This window comes from Artemia sp. Qi Xiang Cuo, chromosome 6 (genome assembly GCF_049724085.1).
Source record: "Artemia sp. Qi Xiang Cuo chromosome 6, ASM4972408v1, whole genome shotgun sequence".
Lineage (NCBI taxonomy): Eukaryota > Metazoa > Arthropoda > Branchiopoda > Anostraca > Artemiidae > Artemia > Artemia sp. Qi Xiang Cuo.
The window spans coordinates 73,871,304-73,890,477 of NC_142799.1; the positions used below are offsets into that span (position 1 = coordinate 73,871,304).

The 19,174-nt window shown below is 36.0% G+C and overlaps 1 protein-coding gene across 1 annotated transcript in view; it reads right to left on the bottom strand.

Annotated features, from left to right (window-relative positions):
• The window catches only part of LOC148951582 (uncharacterized), a 57,369-nt gene that overhangs the window by 37,270 nt on the left and 925 nt on the right, over positions 1-19,174 (bottom strand). The window lies entirely within an intron of this gene.

Here is a 19,174-nt window from a genome sequence, read left to right on the forward strand (position 1 = left end):
TATGCTAAACCGTGATTAAGTTTAAGGAAATGTAAAAAGTAAGTAAAGTAAGTATGACGGCACTAGACCCTTAAGGTTCAAACCGGTGCTGCTGATCTCCGTTTTATAGCCCTTCAGCCAGGAAGTGCAATGGAGGGAGGGAGGTCAGTCATCCTGTGCTTTCGCACATCCTTCCTGCTTACCTTCCCCAGATTTCTCCTGGTACCAATTTATAGCTGGTTCTACTTTGGCTAAGCTAACAGAGTCACGCCAGTGACCCGCGTCCAAAACCCAAATAACTGGCCACGCCAAGGATCGAACCCGTGCCTCTTGGGGCAAAGAATTCTCAACCCAACGCACGTCCACTTAGCCAGGACAGCCTTAAGGAAATGATACACAAAATAATGAAAAGTTTGTAACGCTTGGAAGTTAAGGAAGATTTATTGTGCAAGGAAGAATTAGAGACAGTACTAAAAGGATTACAAAATAATAGGGCATCAGGTGCCGATAGTGTGGTAAACGAGTTTCTTGAATATGATGGTTGTGTTGTTAGAGAAAAATTACTGAAGGTAATGAATATGAATTCGAAAAAGGTGAAGTACCTAGGGACCCTAGGAAAACTTTAATTAAACCCCTCTATACGAAAGGTGATAAGAGTGAATGTAGTAATTACCGAGGCATTAACTTACTTTCTGCAAGAAGGAAATTATTTAGTATGATGATATTATCCCCCTATTCCCTTTGACAGGGAATAGGCTAAGTGAAGGTAAAGAGGTGACCTTGGTCAAAGAAAATATCAATCAAGTAGATAGCTTCACTTACCTAGGCAGCATTACTAGTAGAGATGGTGAATGCAGTGAAGATGTTAAAAGTGGAAAATCTGAGGCTCAAATGTTTTTTCACAATTGAAAAAAAATTGGAAGAATAGGAACACAAGTCTGTGAACCAATATTTTAATATTAGAGGCAACAGTGATGACAGTGGCCAAGCATTGTTCTGAAACGTGGGCGCTCTGATAAACAGAGGAGGATTTGTTATATATTTTCCAGAGGAATTGTCCACGGATTATTTAGGTAATGGTCGGACTGACCGTACTTCAAACTGTAGGCTGTACGAAAAATGTGGTTCTATCACACTTTCTAAGGCTATAATGAGAGAAAGGTTAAGATGATCAGGACACGTTCTGCAGATTAATGATGACAAATGGCGAAAGAGTATCCTTTTCGGCCAACTTTGTAGGGCCACAAGAAAAGCAGTTCGTTTCCAAATCAGGTGGGAGGTCATAAGGAAGGACTGAATGGAAATCAGAGCTCCTTGGGAGGGTGTATATAGGGGGGCTTTTAATAGATTGGGATGGAGGAGGGGCGTGTGTAGATGTGTTGGCCTTAGGCGGCTTGGTCCTGCAGTGAGTTATTAGTAGCAGCAGTAGTAGTAGATACCACCCCCTAGACCATTAAAAAGACTAAAGCATCAATTACATTTTACTCAAACTGATATATATTACGAAAAGTGCATTTTTATTTGTCATAATACACACAAAAAAGTAAACAAAAGCCAAAATGCTTTCAAGTTTAAAAGAATAAAAAAAACAGTTTCTTTTAAGTAGGTTCTAGATCTATTTAAAAAAAAACTATTTCAAAATGTGAAATTGTTTGCTAGTTGAAAGATAAATAGTTCTTTTGATCCACCATTCATCACTGTTTCCAAATACAATGATTGCTGCCATTGCAAATTCATTTGATAACTTTTTTGCAGCAGCAGAAAATTATAAAATTCCTAGAATCTTATTTTGAGTCTGTCTCTGATTCCGAGTCTGTATCTGATTATTTTGAGTCTTTTGAGTATCTCCTACATTTTTTAAAGGTTCCTTTATTAAAGGTATTTTTAGACAAGGGACTATATTGTATTAAAGTTTTGGCCCAAATGTAGAAAAAAATACTCAGATTTTCCTGAAAAGCAAAAAGCAAGCTCTCAAAATTATGGCGAAGCCATGATGTAGCATAGCCTCTACGAAGAAGTAATAAAAAAGACCCTAATCTTCATATATAGTAATCAAAACACAAAAACTTCGAGAAATGAGGTATTTCAATAGACCAACGATATACGAAACAGTAAAATGAGCAAAAAAAAATGGTTTGGACCAATTTTTTAAGGTTATAATGAAAATAATTTAAAATGGCTAGGCTATGTTTTACCTTTGAAGGTTTACAAACTGTCAAAGACTCTGATTTTTTGGCAATCCACCTGGAACCAAACTTACAGCAGGTCAGTCCAGGGAAGACGTCATAAGAAATCAGTTAAAAGAAAATTGGAGCTAACTCTTAGGAGGGGTAGAGAGTCAAGCTCTGAATAAAGTGGTATGGAAGAGGAGTTTATGCAGCTGTATTGGCCTCGAATGGCTTGGTGCTTTGTCGAGTTTTTAGCAGTAGTATTAATTTAGTAATAATTAAGGCTTCTAAATTGAATTTTTGCTGACAATGACTGTTTCAAATGTAAAGAACGCCAATCAAATGGTATATTCTTGTGTAGGTCAACTTAATGCAACGTGGCTTCTAAATCATGGAAGAAAAAAGAGGGAAATAGTGGCACAGGTGGGCAAGAATGGCCATAAGGCTGAAATTGCAATAAGATATAGCCTGTAGCTTACAAATAGATAAAACTAAACAATTGAGGGGTAGGGAGTGTTGGACAAAAACCATAGAACACATTGCAGGAAGTTCTTGAACTAATGCTAGTTTTGCCCTTTATCTCTGAATTATTTTTTTTGGGGGGGGGGGGAGGGGAGGGTCAATATACCCTTATTAAAGGCTAAATTTTATTAAAATTTCCACCTAATCAGAGGAAAACATTTTTTGGGCTTGAAAAAACTTCAGATCTCCTCTTTGGAGAAGATATTGCTTTTCTCTGATCAAGCTGAAATTTGCACACATTGTAGTCACTAGTCCAGAAACATCCAAGAGCAATAAAAAATTGGATTTGTTTTTAGAAGTATGGAACAAAAACCAAAGTTTTTGCGTATTTTTAGAAGTCTCTGCTATATTCAACGATGCCAAAAGAAACCTTAAACCGAAAAAAAAATTATACCTTTCAGTCAAAAATAACATCTAGGATGCTTGTGTCCAACGTGTTAACCTTGTTAACATGATTTTTGTATATTTTATTTATACAATGGTTTCAAGCACAAGAAGGCTGTATTTTCAATATAGGGTGGGTTGAAAACTTTCAATATGAAGTGATTGCAAATCTCTATCAAGAACTTTCGACTACGGTGACTCTATCAGTGCACTTTTCTTTTCAATCAGCCACCATTTTCGAAGGATTTCTAGCTCGTTTTCAAATGTAAAATGGTTTCATAATTAAGTTTTACTGCTAAAACATACATGTGAAAACCGTTATTATTCCAGAGTCAAATTTAGGTTTATTTTTTTTTCATCAGGCATATTGTTTCAAAACTTTTTTTTTTCTTTTTTTACTTGCTAATGAGATTGGGAGGAGAAGTACTCTAAAAGTGGATTTTAAACATGTGGTTAAGGGTTTTTTTTTTACCGTGAATATGTGTATCCACATGTCCCATAATATACATAGCAGCTTTTGATTTAGGCCCCTCCCCCTAAGTCTCAGTTTGATTTCCATTTTCAAATCAACCACCAAACCATTTCTACGGTAATGCAGATAATCTGAAAGCCCAGGCTCACACATCATATTTTGATTTACAAAGACATGCATGTTCTTTCAAGATTATACCCATGGAGAAATTCTGAGAATCTTGGCTATGCAAATTACCTCAAGAGCTCTTAGCTGGTTAGACAAGAAAGAGCACATGTGCCTGTCCATTTCAATTAGAACCTTTCTGTTAGCAACGGGTAATTAACATAATTTAGGGCCATCATTGCTGGGGTTGGATTTCAACCCCAGGGCCACGCTTATTATACCTTTTGTGGTTTCTGAACAAATCAGCTATTTCAAATTTTCGATCTGTTATTATAAGATTAAAATGGGCTGGGTAGGAAGAGAAACTAGTTGCTAACCACTTATGGCCCTCAAAAGGGTCAAAAGAGCTTTTGTAGGTTCTGTTTTGGAGGGGAGACATTTTTTTGGTTCTATTTTTGTTTCTACATTGGGGTCCTCTTAGCCAAAGGACTTAAGAACAAAAGCTTTTGGCAGATTTGGAATGAAGTACTTTGGCTTTTTTTAAAGCCATATTTCTTTTTTTTTTGGGGGGGGGGGCGTGTCCAGAAACATTTTTGCTTCAAATTCCTCTTGATTCATGGGCTTATAACTTTAAAGTTCAGACTGATCAGGGAGGAAAAGTTATTTAGCCTGTTTCCTGGCCCTCTATTCCCCCCTCCCTGCCACAGCAAAAGGTGCAATCCTTTTGACCCAGATAATGATCATTGAAAGTTTGAACCCACTGAATGTCAAGATGATATTTATAACATGCACTAAACTTATCTGTAAACAATTGGCAATTTGAATAATTTATAGCCTGTGCCTAGAGACTGTGGGGGTTGTTTCTTCAAAAGGGGCATATTATTGGTATTGCTTCAAAGTTCAAAGTGAACACACTTGGCTTATATTGGATATTTTATTAACTTATTAAATCAGTAAGCCCCTTTACCCCAGGAATTGTGAAATATTTCAGAACTTGGTTAAAACCTATTATGCAATAATGTTTGATCAATTTGGACTTTTATTTTCATTAGCATGTTTAACAGAGTCCATTAACATGGTTTAACAAGACTTTGATCATCTCAAGACTTTGGATAAACCCTGTTAATGAACTCACTCAGACAGATCTAGTGAATGAACCCTTAACTATTTGTGGACTGGAAGCTATTATTTTATTCTGTATAAATATGTTATTTTTAATTTTAATGCTTTAGTATATCTGCTGATGACGATCGCTGTGAATGAGGTCGAAATAGTCAGACTTTTGTATCTGTTTTCACTGTCTAATAAGTGGATTTATCTCCATTTCAACGTTTGTTTGTTCGTCATAGAAAGGCAGTGTGGTCTTGGGATACCTAATTTAAGGTATTACGTCAAAAATGAGTTGTCCCAGACTTCAAAACCTACTTTTACGGTAATCTTGAAGAACCCTCCTAAAGATTTGGACAATCCTTAACCGCAAAAAGACTTTCATAGTATAAGTTGCGTCAACAGCAATGATCGTATTATTGAACTGAATCCCTGTAAGAATGCTTGGCGACTCATTTTGTCCAATAAAGATGCTATTCAGTCGGTAGCATACACTCTCAACGCTCACAACTAGTCTTTGGAAGCTAAAATGAAAAGCCCATCATACTTTGGAATTGTTTATTGCACCCCTGAAAACCCTATAGCTGATGATGATATTATTCTGCTGATAGCAAGCTGCTCTGAAGCTAAGAAGCTTGGTAGAATGCGCTCCTTTCAGCTCAAATTTGCTGAAAAGGCACATATCAAGCAAGCCTCTTATGAAAGTTTATTGGTTGGTTATGAGCCCCTATTTATACTGAGTTCAAGTTTCTTCCAATGCAATATAATTACCAGCAGTACGGTCATGCGGCTAGCCTGTGTAAGAATCCTCCCAAATACACAAGATGTGCCAACAATCATCTGAAGGCTAAAGACACTCAGTGGAAGAATCCTATGAAATGTAGCCTATGTGGCTCAGCTGACCAGCCCTCATACGTGTCTAAGTGTCCAGTCGCGCAGGCTTATAAATGACTGCATTGGAGCCAGTCATAAATGACTGATTCTACAACCTGAACTATTTCCTTGAACATTAATGGAAGTGTTCTAATGAAGCGACCTCTTCTAGAAAAAATTTCGCACAGTTGTGATATCATATGCTTAAAAGAGCCTTTCTATCGAAAGAGGGGCTTGGTTTACTCAAGCTGAATGGTTGAAATTTTTTTTTTTTATCTCCGGCAATTAGTAGTGCAAGAGGCCATCTACCTGGTGACGTCAGAATTTTAGTAAGAGCTAATCTCATGCCTATGGTTTATACCCCCATGGACACTTTCGTTGCTTTGAAAATGAATTGCGCAACTGTATATACTGTCTACATGCCACCTGATTGTAAAGACGAAAAGTCTGACAGGAAATTCGGCATGACATGTAGCAAACTTGCTAAATATACCTCAGGCACTCTCATTCCTGGATTCAGCGTAATTCTAGGTGGAGATCTCAACTGTAATATTAGCAATGAATCTAGCCCTCAACCTTAGATACTTCTATGTTCGTGCAAGGATCTGGAGTAGGCTATGTAAAAAATGACACCGTCTTCATGTACATTCTCAACTCAGGGTCACCCTATTGTCTGCACTTGTTCCTGACAGTATTAAATAAAAAAAACAAGTTTTTTTTAACTGAAAGTAAGGAACGACGTTAAAACTTAAACCGAACAGAAATTATTCCGTATATGAGAGAGGATGTCCCATCCTCACGGAATCTCCCTTTACACTAAATTTTTTTATTGTTAAAAAAAATAGATTTGTGAGAAATTCAAAATTACTCGTAAAGAGCGAGGTGGTGAGGAGGGGACAGCCTCGTTCTTATACGGAATAAGTTCTTTTCGTTTTATGTCTTAACGTCGTTCCTTACTTTCAGTTAAAAAAAAGCTTGTTTTTTTAATTTAATTTTTGAACGTTTTTGAATTAATGCAGGTTTTGATTTTGGCTCACCGTACATGAATAATAAAAAAAAATTGCACATTAAATTTACTTTTATTTGGTTAAATGTCTTTCTCGAAACCTATTTAGTTTTATTTACGAACGTTTTTATTAGTAATAAATATACCTAACTTACGAATTATCTTACGTAACGAACCTCTATATTCTTATATTTTTAATACGTATATTAGAGGGTTCGGCCCCTAGTCAATACCTTACTCTTTAAGCTAAAGTTCGAATTTTGTTCCAATTCTTTATAAATGACCCCTTAATCACAAATGCCGTTAATTAGAATAAATAGCTCTTATGAAAGTACTAAATAATCTTTGGCTTAAAGAGCGAGGTATTGACTAGGGGATGAACCCAATCATATACGTAATGTTTTCTGTCGTTTTAAGATTTGATGTTGCTCCTTACTTTCAGTTAAAAAACTTGTTTTTTTTATATATATAATAGCAATGTCCCTTCTCCCATGAAAACTTCCTTCATGGTAAGATCCTCCCACATAACCCTCGAACCACCCCCACGACCAGAAAAAATCCCCCCTGAAAACGTCTGTATACTTCCCAATTACCAATACTATATGTTAACATTGGGTGAAGCTGATAACTTTCAGCCCTCCCCCCGGGGACTTTGGGGGATTAAGTCATCCTAAAAGACATAGTTATCATAATTTCGACCATGCTGAAAAAAATGGCTATCTCAAAATTTTGATCAGATTACTTTGGGAAAAAAATGAGCGTGGGAGGGGGCCTAGTTGCCCTCCTATTTTTTTAGTCACTTAAAAAGGGCACTAGAACTTTTAATTTCCGTTCGAATGAGCCCTCCCATGATATTATAGGACCACTGGGTGAATACGATCAACCCTGGGGAAAACAAACAAACAAATACACACGCATCCGTGATCTTTCTTCGGGCAAAAAAATGCAAAATTCCCCATTTTTGTAGATAAGAGCTTGAAACCTCCGCAGTAGAGTTTTCTAATACTCTGAATATGATGGTGCGATTTTCATTAAGGCTGTACAGATTTTAGGGGGTCTTTTCCCCTTTTTTCGAAAATCAGCCAAATTTTCTCAGGCGCGTAAATTTTGATAGGTAGGACTAAACTTGATGAAACTTATACATTTGAAATCAGAATGAAAATCTGGTTCTTTTGATGTATCTATTGGTATCAAAATTCCGTTTTCTACAGTTTCGGTTACCATTGAGCCGGGTCGCTCTTTACTTACAGTTCGTTACCACAAACTGTTTGAAACTTTTTCCTGCTCAAGCAATCACTAAAATGATGACTGACATTAACATATCTGACGATTTCCCAATTATCAGTGCATTCAAATTTTGCAGTCCTGCCAATGCCCTATCTCGAGAAAAAAAGTTCTATACATCAGAGTGCGACAAAACATATGTTAGTTTGTTTCAGTTAGTCTGTGATAATTTACTTGGCAAAAATAAAGTGCCATTTCAGTCATTGCAAAAACCCCTCATTACCTATGTCAGAGAGGCAGCTGATTCACGCAATTTGATGTGCAAAGAAAAGGGTTGTTCCAATTAGAAAGGTCCCCATTGGATTTGAAGTCCCTGGTTGGTTCCAAAACACTGAGTTACTGGCTGCTCAGCATGCCTCTCGGTTCTGATATTTCTTGCAGAAACAGTGTGAAAAGCCTCATATTGGTCCTGTGACCAATTGTTTGTAGACCAAACATCCTTTTGTCAAGTGTTGGTCAAAACATTACGTTAACACAGCTGATCAAAATAGTGAATTAGTCCATTCGAATCCCAATTTGGTCTGGAAGCTGATAAAGAATAAGAATTCTTATAACCATTTCAATCCTAAGCCTCCAAGTGAGGCTGAATAGATCTCCCATTATAAATCTGAGTTTTAACCACCAGACCAATCACTCCAAATACAGTGTGAAACAGAGCTCGATTCTGCACTTGAGCATTCTGACCATTTTATTGGTTTCTTAGTGTCATTGTAAATGGTGAAAATGCTATAAGAAAGATAAAAAAAAATTTAAGAGGTGTTGATGAAGTCCATGGTATGCATCTGTTCGATGGTAGTGCTAAGCTCACCGAACACCTAGCCTTCTTTTATCAGATGACTTTGTGTTCTGGATGAGTGCCTGATATTTTTTTTAAAAGGTATAGTTACCCAGTTCTAAGACAAGGTGAAGAGCTGGAACTGTGTACCTTATACCGTACTATTGCTGTTGCCCCAGTATTATGTAAATTAATGAAGTGGCTTATATTTAATGAAGTGAATAGTTTGTGGTCCACTCCTGATAGTAAATTTGGCAAAGTAAGCCTAAATAGACAGCATGTACATTGTCTCCTTGCACACCTATTGATTGATTGCGATGAACAGGTTTGAAAAGCTTATTTTGGTTGCTCATGATGCTAGAAGCTTTTGACTCTGGTAGACCTACATGCACAGCTGCTTTTAAGTGCTCATCGGACTTGTCTGTCAAGGTCTATTGTCATATTGGTTAGAGGTCTGTATTGTTAGAGATCTGTAATGTAAGTTATTAATTAAAAAAAACTTTCCGAAAAAGAAGTTTTCTAAAGAAAAGTAAAGGCCACATGAAACTTAAGATCGGAATACATAGAAACCTACAATAGCTCAAACTCAGAACAACCATAAATTAATATTGAAGAATAAATGAAACCCAAAACGAACAGAAATTAAATAAACAATCATAGAAAGAAAACAAACAAAATGTACTAACATAAATGAATAAATAAATGTCAGAACGACTAAAGCTTAAGTTGAATATGCGAATCAAGCCTAAAACGAACAAAAATATTTTGCTATTGAGGCATAAATGAAGCCCAAGAGGAACAGAAATTAAATAAACAATCATAACAAACAAACAATAGTCACAAATATAAATGAGTAAATAAGTCTTAAAAAGATTAAACATAAATTGAATATGCAAATCCAGCTTGAAACGAACAAAAATCTCTACAAAGAAGAGTTTGGGTGTTGTCTCCTTCTTTCACTGTAAGAGTCTAAAATCTAATGCGTCACTGGCGCTTTACTGAAAACTATATGTGTCTTGAAAAGTACGAATAAAATCAAACTGAATGTTTGATGTATAATGCTATCAATTGTTGAAAGATCATCAGTTCAAGATTTTATTTCGTTGTGACTTTATTTTCATTTTTAATGCTGCAATAACTGGAAAAGAAAATATCTGTAATATAATTCGTTTTCAGTGAAGCACCAATGACGTAGTAGGCTTTAGACTTTTACAATTAGGGAAGGGAGCAGTATCCGAATTCTTGTTTATAGTTAAGCTATATTTGTCTTGAAAAGTCTTGGAAAGAACTAATAAAATCAAACCAAATATTTGATATATAATGATATTAATTGCTGAAAGCTCATCAATTAAAAATTTAAATTTACTGTAGCTCCTATTTTCATTTTCGATGTTGTAATAATTAAAACCAATTATTTTTAATGTAATTCGCTTTAAGTAAAGCACCAATGACGCAGTAGGTTTTAGAATTTTACAGCGAAAGAAGGAGGCAAGACCCAAACTCTTCTTTTGTAGAGATTTTGTTCGTTTCAAGCTGGATTTGCATATTCAATTTAACTCTCACTCTTTTTAAGATTCATTTAGGCCTACTCATTTATATTAGTAACCATTGTTTCTTTGCTATTATTGTTTTATTTAATTTCTGTTCGTTTTGGGTTTCGTTTATGCCGCAATAGCGAAATGTTTTTGTTTTTTTTTAAGCTTGATTTGCATATTCAACTTAAGCTTTACTCGTTTTGAGATTTATTTATTTATATTAGTACCTGTTGTATGTTTTGTTGCTATGATTGTTTATTTAAATTCTTTTTGTTTTGGGTTTCATTTCTTCTTTAATTAAATTTAAAAAAACAAGCTATTTTTTAACTGGAAGTAAGGAGCGACATTAAAACTTAAAACGAAAAGAAATTATTCTGTATATGAAAGGGGCTCTCCCCTCCTCAACGCCTCGCTTTTTGCGTTAGATTTTTTTATTGTTATAAAGTTGTGAGACAGATTCAAACTTTAGCGTAAAGAGGTGTCGAAAAGGGGACAGCCCCTTTCATATACGGAATAATTTCTGTTCGTTTTAAGTTTTAATGTCCCTCTTTACTTTCAGTTAAAAAAACTTGTTTTTTTTTTATTTAATTTCTGAACGTTTTTGAATTAATGCAGCTTTGATTTTGGCTCACCGTACATGAATAATTAAAACAAAATTTGTATATTAATTTTACTTTCTTTTTGACTACATAGCTTTCTCGAAATTTTATTCTACGTAATTTACGAATTAACTTACTTAACGAACTTCTATATTCGTATGTTTATATTACGTATATAAGGGAGTTCGCCCCCTAGTCAATTCCTCGCCCTATATGCTAAAGTTAGAATCTTGTTCGAATCACAAATCCCTGAATCACAAAGGTTGGTTAATTAGAATTGATAGCTCTTTTGAAAGTACTAAAAAAAACTTTAGCGTTAAGAGCGAGGTATTGACTTGGGGAAGAACCCCCTCATGTACGCAATAAATTTTGTTCGTTTTAGGTTTTGATGCTGCTTCTTGTTTTCAGTAGAAAAAACTTGTTCTTTTTTATTTAATTTCTGATCGTTTTTTAAATAATGCTGGGAAATCCGGCGCCCCCTTCATAGAAATTTCATTTCCCCAAGGAAACATCCTCTATGAAAAAATAAACCCCCATAAACTCCTCCTGTGACCCCCCCCCCACCAGAAAAAATCCCTCCTGAAAAAATTCCCATTAATCAATAATATATGTAAACAATGGGCAAAGTTCATAACTTGCAGCCCTTCCCCCGGGAACTGTGGGGGAGTAAGTCATCCTCAAAGACATATTTACTAGATTTTCGACTATATTGAACAAAATGTCTATCTCAAAATTTTGATTGGGTGACTTCGGGAAAAAATGAGCGTGGGAGGGAGCCAAGTTGCCCTACAATTTTTTGGTCACTTAAAACGGCACTAGAACTTTTAATTTCCGCTCGAATGAGCCCTCTCATGATATTCTAGGACTACTGGATCGATGTGATCACCGCTGAAAAAAAAAGAAAAAAAAAAAAAAAAAAAAAATGCATCCATGATCTTTCTTCTGGCAAAAAATACAAAGCTTACCAGCTCAAGATCTTGTTTCACTCAGGCCGAATTTAAAGCTTTGACGCCTCTAGGCCCAAGCGCTTTTGCTGCTCCGTTTTAACAAAATTTCTGGGGAAATCCCCAAAACTTCAGAGGGCCACGGTAAACATCAAATAAGCCACCTTCGAAGTTTATACGACCATCCCTCACATAAAACCTCATACGCCTCCAGGGCATAACTGAAAATACTTGCCCTTGGCTACGGGGGGGGGTTGACTTGGAGTTTTATTATCTGATGTTTGAACTATTTTCAATAAAATAGCTATCTCAAAATTTTTATTGGATGGATTTGGGGAAAAAAGGCCTAGGGGGGGGGCTATTTGCACTCAGATCTCTTTTTACTCTTGAAGCTGAACTAGAACTTTCAATTTCTCATCAAATGAGCCATCTTCAAAGTTTATACAACCACCCCTTACATAAAAACTTTATGTAAAAAATGGCTATCTCAAAATTTGTATTGGATGGGTTTGGGAGAAAGGGGGCTAGGGGGGGGGGGGTCTAGTTGCCCTCGGATCTCTTTTGACACTTAAAAAGTGAACTAGAACTTTCAGTTTTTGATCAAATGAGCCGTCTCTGAAGTTAATACGAGCATCCCCTCCATAAGAACCGTATATGCCCCTAGGGCATAACTTACAACAACTGCCCCCAGAACCTGAGGGGTTGTGTTGACATCGAAGTTTTTTTTTTATCTGACCTTTGAACTATTTTAAAAAAAAATGAATATATCAAAATTTTTATTGGATATATTTGGGGAAAAAAGGGCGTAGGGGAACTACTTGCCCTCTAATCTCTCTTGACTCTGAAAAACTGAATTAGAACTTTCAATTTCCAATCAAATGAGCCCTCTCTGAAGTTTATACGAGCATTCTTTCCATAACAGCCATCTATGCCCCAAGGGCCTAACTAACAACGCCTCCCTAAGGGCCCTGAGGGATTGTGTCGACCCAGGAGTTTTCGTTATATGATCATTGAACTTTTTTTTTAAATGGCTATTTCAAAGTTCTTATAGGATGGATTTGAGGAAAATAGGGCATGGAGACGAGGGGGGGGGGCTAGCCGCCCTATGATCTCGTTTGACTCTCAAAAGTGAACTAGAACTTTCGATTTCGCCCACTCCAAAGTTTATACAAGCATCCCTTCCATAAGAACCATATATGCCCCCAGAGCATAACTTACAATGCCTGTCCCCAGGCCCTGGGGTTTTGCAACAACTCAGGAGTTTTTCTTATCTGACCTTTGAACTATTTTTAACAAAGCGGATATCTCAAATTTTTATCAGATGGGTTTGGGGAATAAAGAGTGGGGGGGCTAGTTGCCCTAGGATCTCTTCTGACTTTTAAAAAGTGAAGCAGAACTTCCAATTTCAAATTAAACAAGCCTTCTATGAAGTTTACACAAGCATCCCTTCCATAAGAACCATATATGCCCCAAGGGCATAACTTAGAACACCTGTCCCCAGGCCCTGGGGAGTTGTATCGGCACCGTAGTTTTCTTATTTGACCTTTGAACTATTTTTAACAAAAAGATTATCTCAAAATTTCTATTGGATGGGTTTGAGGAAAAAAGGCGTGGGGGGGCTAGTTGTCTTCTCATCTCTTTTGATTCTCAAAAACTGAACGAGAACTTTCGATTTCCAATCAAATGAGGCCTCTCTGAAGTTTATACAAGCATCCCTTCCTTAAGAATCATATATGCCCCCAGGGCATAACTTACAACGCCTGCCCTCGGGCCCTGGGGGGTTGTGTCAACCCCAGAGTTTTTGTTATATGATCTTTGAACAATTTTAAAAAAAAGAGGTATCTCAATGTTCTTATGGGATGGGTTTGAGAAAAAAAAGGGCATAGAGGGGGAGGACTAGTTGACCTCCCATCTCTTGTTACTCTTAAAAAGTGAACTAGAAGTTTCAATTTCCAATCAAATGAGCCCTCTCTGAAGTTTATATAAGCATCCCTTCCATAAGAACCATATATGCCCACATGACATAACTTACAATGCCCAGACCCTGGGTGGTTGTGTTGACACCTGAGTTTTTGTTATACGATCTTTGAACTATTTTTAACAAAATGGCTATTCAAAATTTTTTTTCAGATGCATTTGGGAAAAAAAGGGCATAGGGGGCTAGTTGCCCTTCAAACATTTCTGACTCTTAAAAAGAGCCCTAGTACTTCCAATTCCCAATTTAATGAGCCTTCTCCAAAGTTTATGTGACGACCCCTTCTATATGAAGTGCCTCTGGAAAAAAATAATAAACATTGGATATAGAACACTGGAATAATAGAACATTGGAGCTGTATGGTCTTTACTATAGGCAACGCTATAGCATTGCCTCTGAAAAGTGCACTAGAACTTTCAATTTCCAATCAAATGAGCCCTCTCTGAGGTTTATACAAGCATCCCTTCCATTAGAACCATATATGCCCCCAAAGCATAGCTTACAATGCCTGCCCTGGGCACTGGGGGTTGTGTTGACACCAAAGTTTTTGTTATTTGAACTATTTTTAAGAAAATGGCTATCAAAATTTTTATCAGAAGGGCTTGGGGGGAAGAGGGCATGGTGGAGGGGGGATGTAGTTGCCATGAATCTCTTTTGACTCTTAAAAGATAAACTTGAACTTTCAATTTCCAATCAAATGAGACCTCTCTGAAGTTTATACAACCATTCCTTCCGTAGGAACCCTATATGCTTCCAGGGTATAACTTACAATGACTACTCTCAGGCCCTGGGGGGGGGATGTTGACACAAGAGTTTCTGTTATCTAACTTTTTAACTATTTATAACAAAACTGGTATCTCAAAATTTGTATCTGATACATTTGGGGAAAAAGGGCATGGGGAGGGGGAGGGGTTGGCTAGTTGCCCTCAAATTTCTTTTGACGCTTGGAAAGTGAACTAGAACTTCCACTTTACAAACAAATAAGCCCTCTCTGGAGTTTATACAAGCATCCCTTCCACAAGAGCCATATATACCCCCAGGGCATAACTTACAATGCCTTCCTCTGCGCCCTGGGGGTTGTATCATCAGTGGAAATTTTGTTATCTGGCCTTTGAACTATTTTTAACAAAATGGCTATCCCAATATTTTTATCAGATTCAACTGAGGAAAAAAGGTGTAGTGGGGGGGGGGAGGCTAGCTTCCCTCAGATCACTTTTAACTCCAAGATAGAGAACTAGAAATTTCCAATCAAATGAGCTCTCTCTGAAGTTAATACAAGCACCCCTTCAATAAGAACCTTATATGTCCCCAGGGTATAACTTACAATGCCTGCCCCTGAGCCCTGGGGGGTTTGAGTTGACACCAAGGTTTTTGTTATCTGACCTTTGAACTATTTTTAATAAAAGTGTTATCTCAAATTTTTTATCTGATGCATTTGGGAAAAAAGGAAGCTGGGTCTAGTTGCCCTCCAATCTATTTTGACTCAAATGAGCCCTCTTTGAAGTTTATAAGAGCATCACTTCCAAAAGAACTATATTTGCCCCCAGGCCATAACTTAAAACGCCTGTCCCCAAGCCCTGGTGGGGTTGTGTCAATGCTGGAGTTTTTGTTATGTGATCTTTGAACTCTTTTGACAAAATGGCTATCTCAAAATTTTTATTGGATGTATTTGGGGGAAAAGGGGCATAGAGGAGGGGGGGTAGTGGCCCTTCAATCAATTTTGACTCTGAAAAAGTGAACAAGAATTTTTAACTTCAAATCAAAAGAGCCCTCTCTGAAGTTTATACCAGCATCCCTTCCATAAGAACCATATTTTGCCCTAAGGCATAACTTACAACACCTGCCCTGGGGGATTGTGTCAACCCCAGAGCTTTTGTTATATGATCTTTGAACTATTTTTAATAAAATGGCTACCTCAAAATTTTTATTGGATGTATTTGGGGAGAAACGGCAAGGGGGGCTAGTTGCCCTCCAATCACTTTTGACTCTTAAAAAGGGCACTCATACTCTTCATTTCCCATTGAATGAGCCCCCTTTGTAGTTTATACAATGACTCCTTCCATATAAAGTACCTTTAAACCATATAAAGTAATGATAATAAAACATTGGAGCCATATGGCCTTTACTATAGGCAACACTATAGCATTGCCCCTGAAAGATGAAGATAAAGTTTCCCAGGTCATCTACTCCAACTAAAAGATCTGCAGTATTGAGTCCTGTATATTTTGCTGAAAAAACCCACTGTGGCCTATATACAGATTCATTGTTAGCAGTAACATTCTGTTTAACTGTTTTTACCTACACACCTTTATATTGTTTTGTTATCCTGCATATTCCCTCATTGTTGCCCTTATGGTCAATCATTCCAGAAGGGGATAAAAGAGCTATCTGTTCTTACGATTGTAAATATTGTAAGTACCTTCTTAATCTGTCACCTTGGGCCAGAAATTCCAGAGTAAACCCAAATATATAGGGCTATAGATCCTCTTATTGTTGTTATTGAAAGACATTAAATTTGAAGTTTGCTTGGTCTAGACCATGATTTTTACATGTTATTTTCTTAAAGTGTAATTTATCTGTTGCATAATGTCTAATTTAACTGTAATCTATATGTTGTGCATTAATGTAATTTATCTGTTTGCTTTAGTTGATTTGCTAGAAGATCTTCCTTTTTGTTGTTGTGTATATTTTCTTGTATTTAATTTTTTCCCTCTTTTATTCTTTACTTATCATTACTCTGTTTGTAGTCTTGTTAAAAAATGACAAATAAATTTCATTTGTTCACTAATAGAACTTTTCAAATATTTCAAAAAATGACTACCTCCAAAATTTTGACCAGATGTCTCATGGGATTAGAGGGAACTGGGTAGCAAAAATCCCATGGGAGAGGAAGTAGTACTAGAACTTTTTAATTAACTAAACCATCTATTAAGTTTCTATGACCATCCCCTCCACAAAAAATGACTTGGGAAGGAAAAACAACACTTTGAAGGACTTATTTGTAGTGAATAATCACTGATTTTGTATTGAAAAAACAAGATTTTGGCAATATGTGTGGGTAGGTAAGTGGTTTACTGGTGACAATCACTCTGGACCAATTGAAAATGAAATGGAAAAATCAGTTTTATAGGTTGTAAATTACAAAAATTTTACATTATGAGCTTTTTCTGTCCTGGAAAGTTGTTGAGTTATGTGGATGAGACCTTCAGGAATAGATTTACTGCCCAAATTAAATCAGAAAGGCATTTTCAGTTTCTTATATGTACTTATTCTTCATTTCCATTGCTAAAACAATACACAGAAGACTGGACTAAACCTGTCTCAGTCCTGGCGAACAACATTATTTCCTTAATTTTGGATTGAGTGTACCTTTCTTTGTAATCTAGATTTCTGGTACACAATTTAACAGGGTTTAAACCAATATTAAAACATTCTTTCAGGTTTAAAGCTGATCTTTGTAAAATGTTTAAACCATTACAAGTCAAAAATTAGCAAAGGTAGACTTAAAACATTTTTTGGTGCCTCATCTGTGCAGTAGAGCTATATCCAAAAGTGTTTTTTATGACATGAAATTTGTAAAGTGTTATCAAAGACCAATGTCATTTGGACAAAGAGGTTGATGCACAAACTTCAAAAGACTTACCTTTGGCATAATTTTGCTTAGGTTTACTTTTTTGCTTACTTAAGCATTGTTACTAACTTTACATTTATAATAATAGTGACTTAGGCTCTGGATTCATTTCTGAAAGTTTTATTTATTAACTAAAGTTTAAAGGTAAAAAAAACCTTAGGTTATCTTGAATTCTTCTGTCAAACTATTTTGTCTCAAATTTTAATCATGCTTACAGGGATAGAAGCTAGTACAATACCTCCTTGATAAACTTTTATTTTTTTCCATTATTTAGCTAGGTATAATGTGAACACACTCTTTCCAGATATACTATGCTCTTTCCAGAATATTTGTATGGGCTATATAGCCTAGCCTTTATATTCCTAAATGCCCTGTTTATATAAATGCTACTAGGTAAGATTTTTTCAAAATGCAAACACCTATGAGGTGTGATCATAAAATATACTGAATAAGTTTTTTTGTTACCAGCAACTACTGACAATACATCCATTTGATGGAGTGCATCCTATAGCCAGATCTATTGAGATGATTGGTGTTGATTTTGAGCAAGTTGTGACTTGTCAGTTGATTTCCAGAGTTGGTTGAGTGCAGTTATATTTATTGTCTCTGTCACATATTATGGATTTCAAACAATGTGTTAATCATTAAGCTTTTTTAAGTTGCACAAAAGTGCCATAAAGGCTCATAAAATGTTAAAAATCAGTATATGTCAATAATGTGGTGATTCTGAAGACTATTTACAACTGGTATGAGTGATATCAAAGCAGAAATAAGGCAATTGAAGAAAAGAAACTGTCAGGACAACTTCTGACCTCAAAATGACACAAAAACATTCAAAAAGGATCCAGAATGGTTTATTCAAACAGGGAATTGACTACTCAAGAGCTTTCTGAAGAACTTAACATCAGGTACAGGTCTGTGTAGAGCATTTTAAATGATAATTTTTAAATAAGATAAGTGAGTCAATGGCTTCCTACTTTGTCAGGACAACATGGTGTACTACACCTTGTTTCTAATCCACCAGTTTGCCCCAAAAAAGCTTCTTGTATCTCCACATCCAACTTACTCTCTGGATTTACCACCACATTACTTTTTGGTCATCCCAACAATAAAAACTATACTAAAAAAAAACATTTTGACACTATTCCTGAAATTGAAATTGAGAGTCATAACAGAGGAAATAAATGCACTCAAAAGAAACCTTCCAAAAATGTTTGCAATTGTGGAGTCAATATTGGAAAAATGTATCACTAGCCAAGTTGAGTAAATTGAAAGAAATAAATTCAAATTTTATGTAACCTTGTTACTTTATTCTTAATAAAATTTTTTACTGTATTTCTTTTATAACACCTAGTACTCCAGCATTGTAGGCTAGAATTTCAGGTAATCTGGTGTAAGATTCCTTTTCTGAACTAAACACTATAATAACAAAGAGGACTGTTGTTTGCTAAGGTTAAAGTATTCAAGCTAATTGTAAATTAATTAAAAGAAATTAGACATATCTAATAGTAAAACAATCCACTTTGTAGGAGGCATAATTAAGATTTTATTACCTAAGTGTTGAATTGATGACTAGCAGCCTGACTACTAGGTATCTTACCTTATATTTATCCATCAGGGGGAGGGGATAAAGTCAAGAGTGCCCTCTTAGTAATGAAATAAGTAAATACTTATGATTGTTTTATGGTAGTTTTAAGAATTGCTGGTAAAGATATTCAGTAGTTCATGTCTTCAAAAGTTTAATTATTATAAAATCTCTATGCCACCTTGAAATAGGACTGTTTCCTAATTTCATTTGTCTAAATCTTAGCCTAA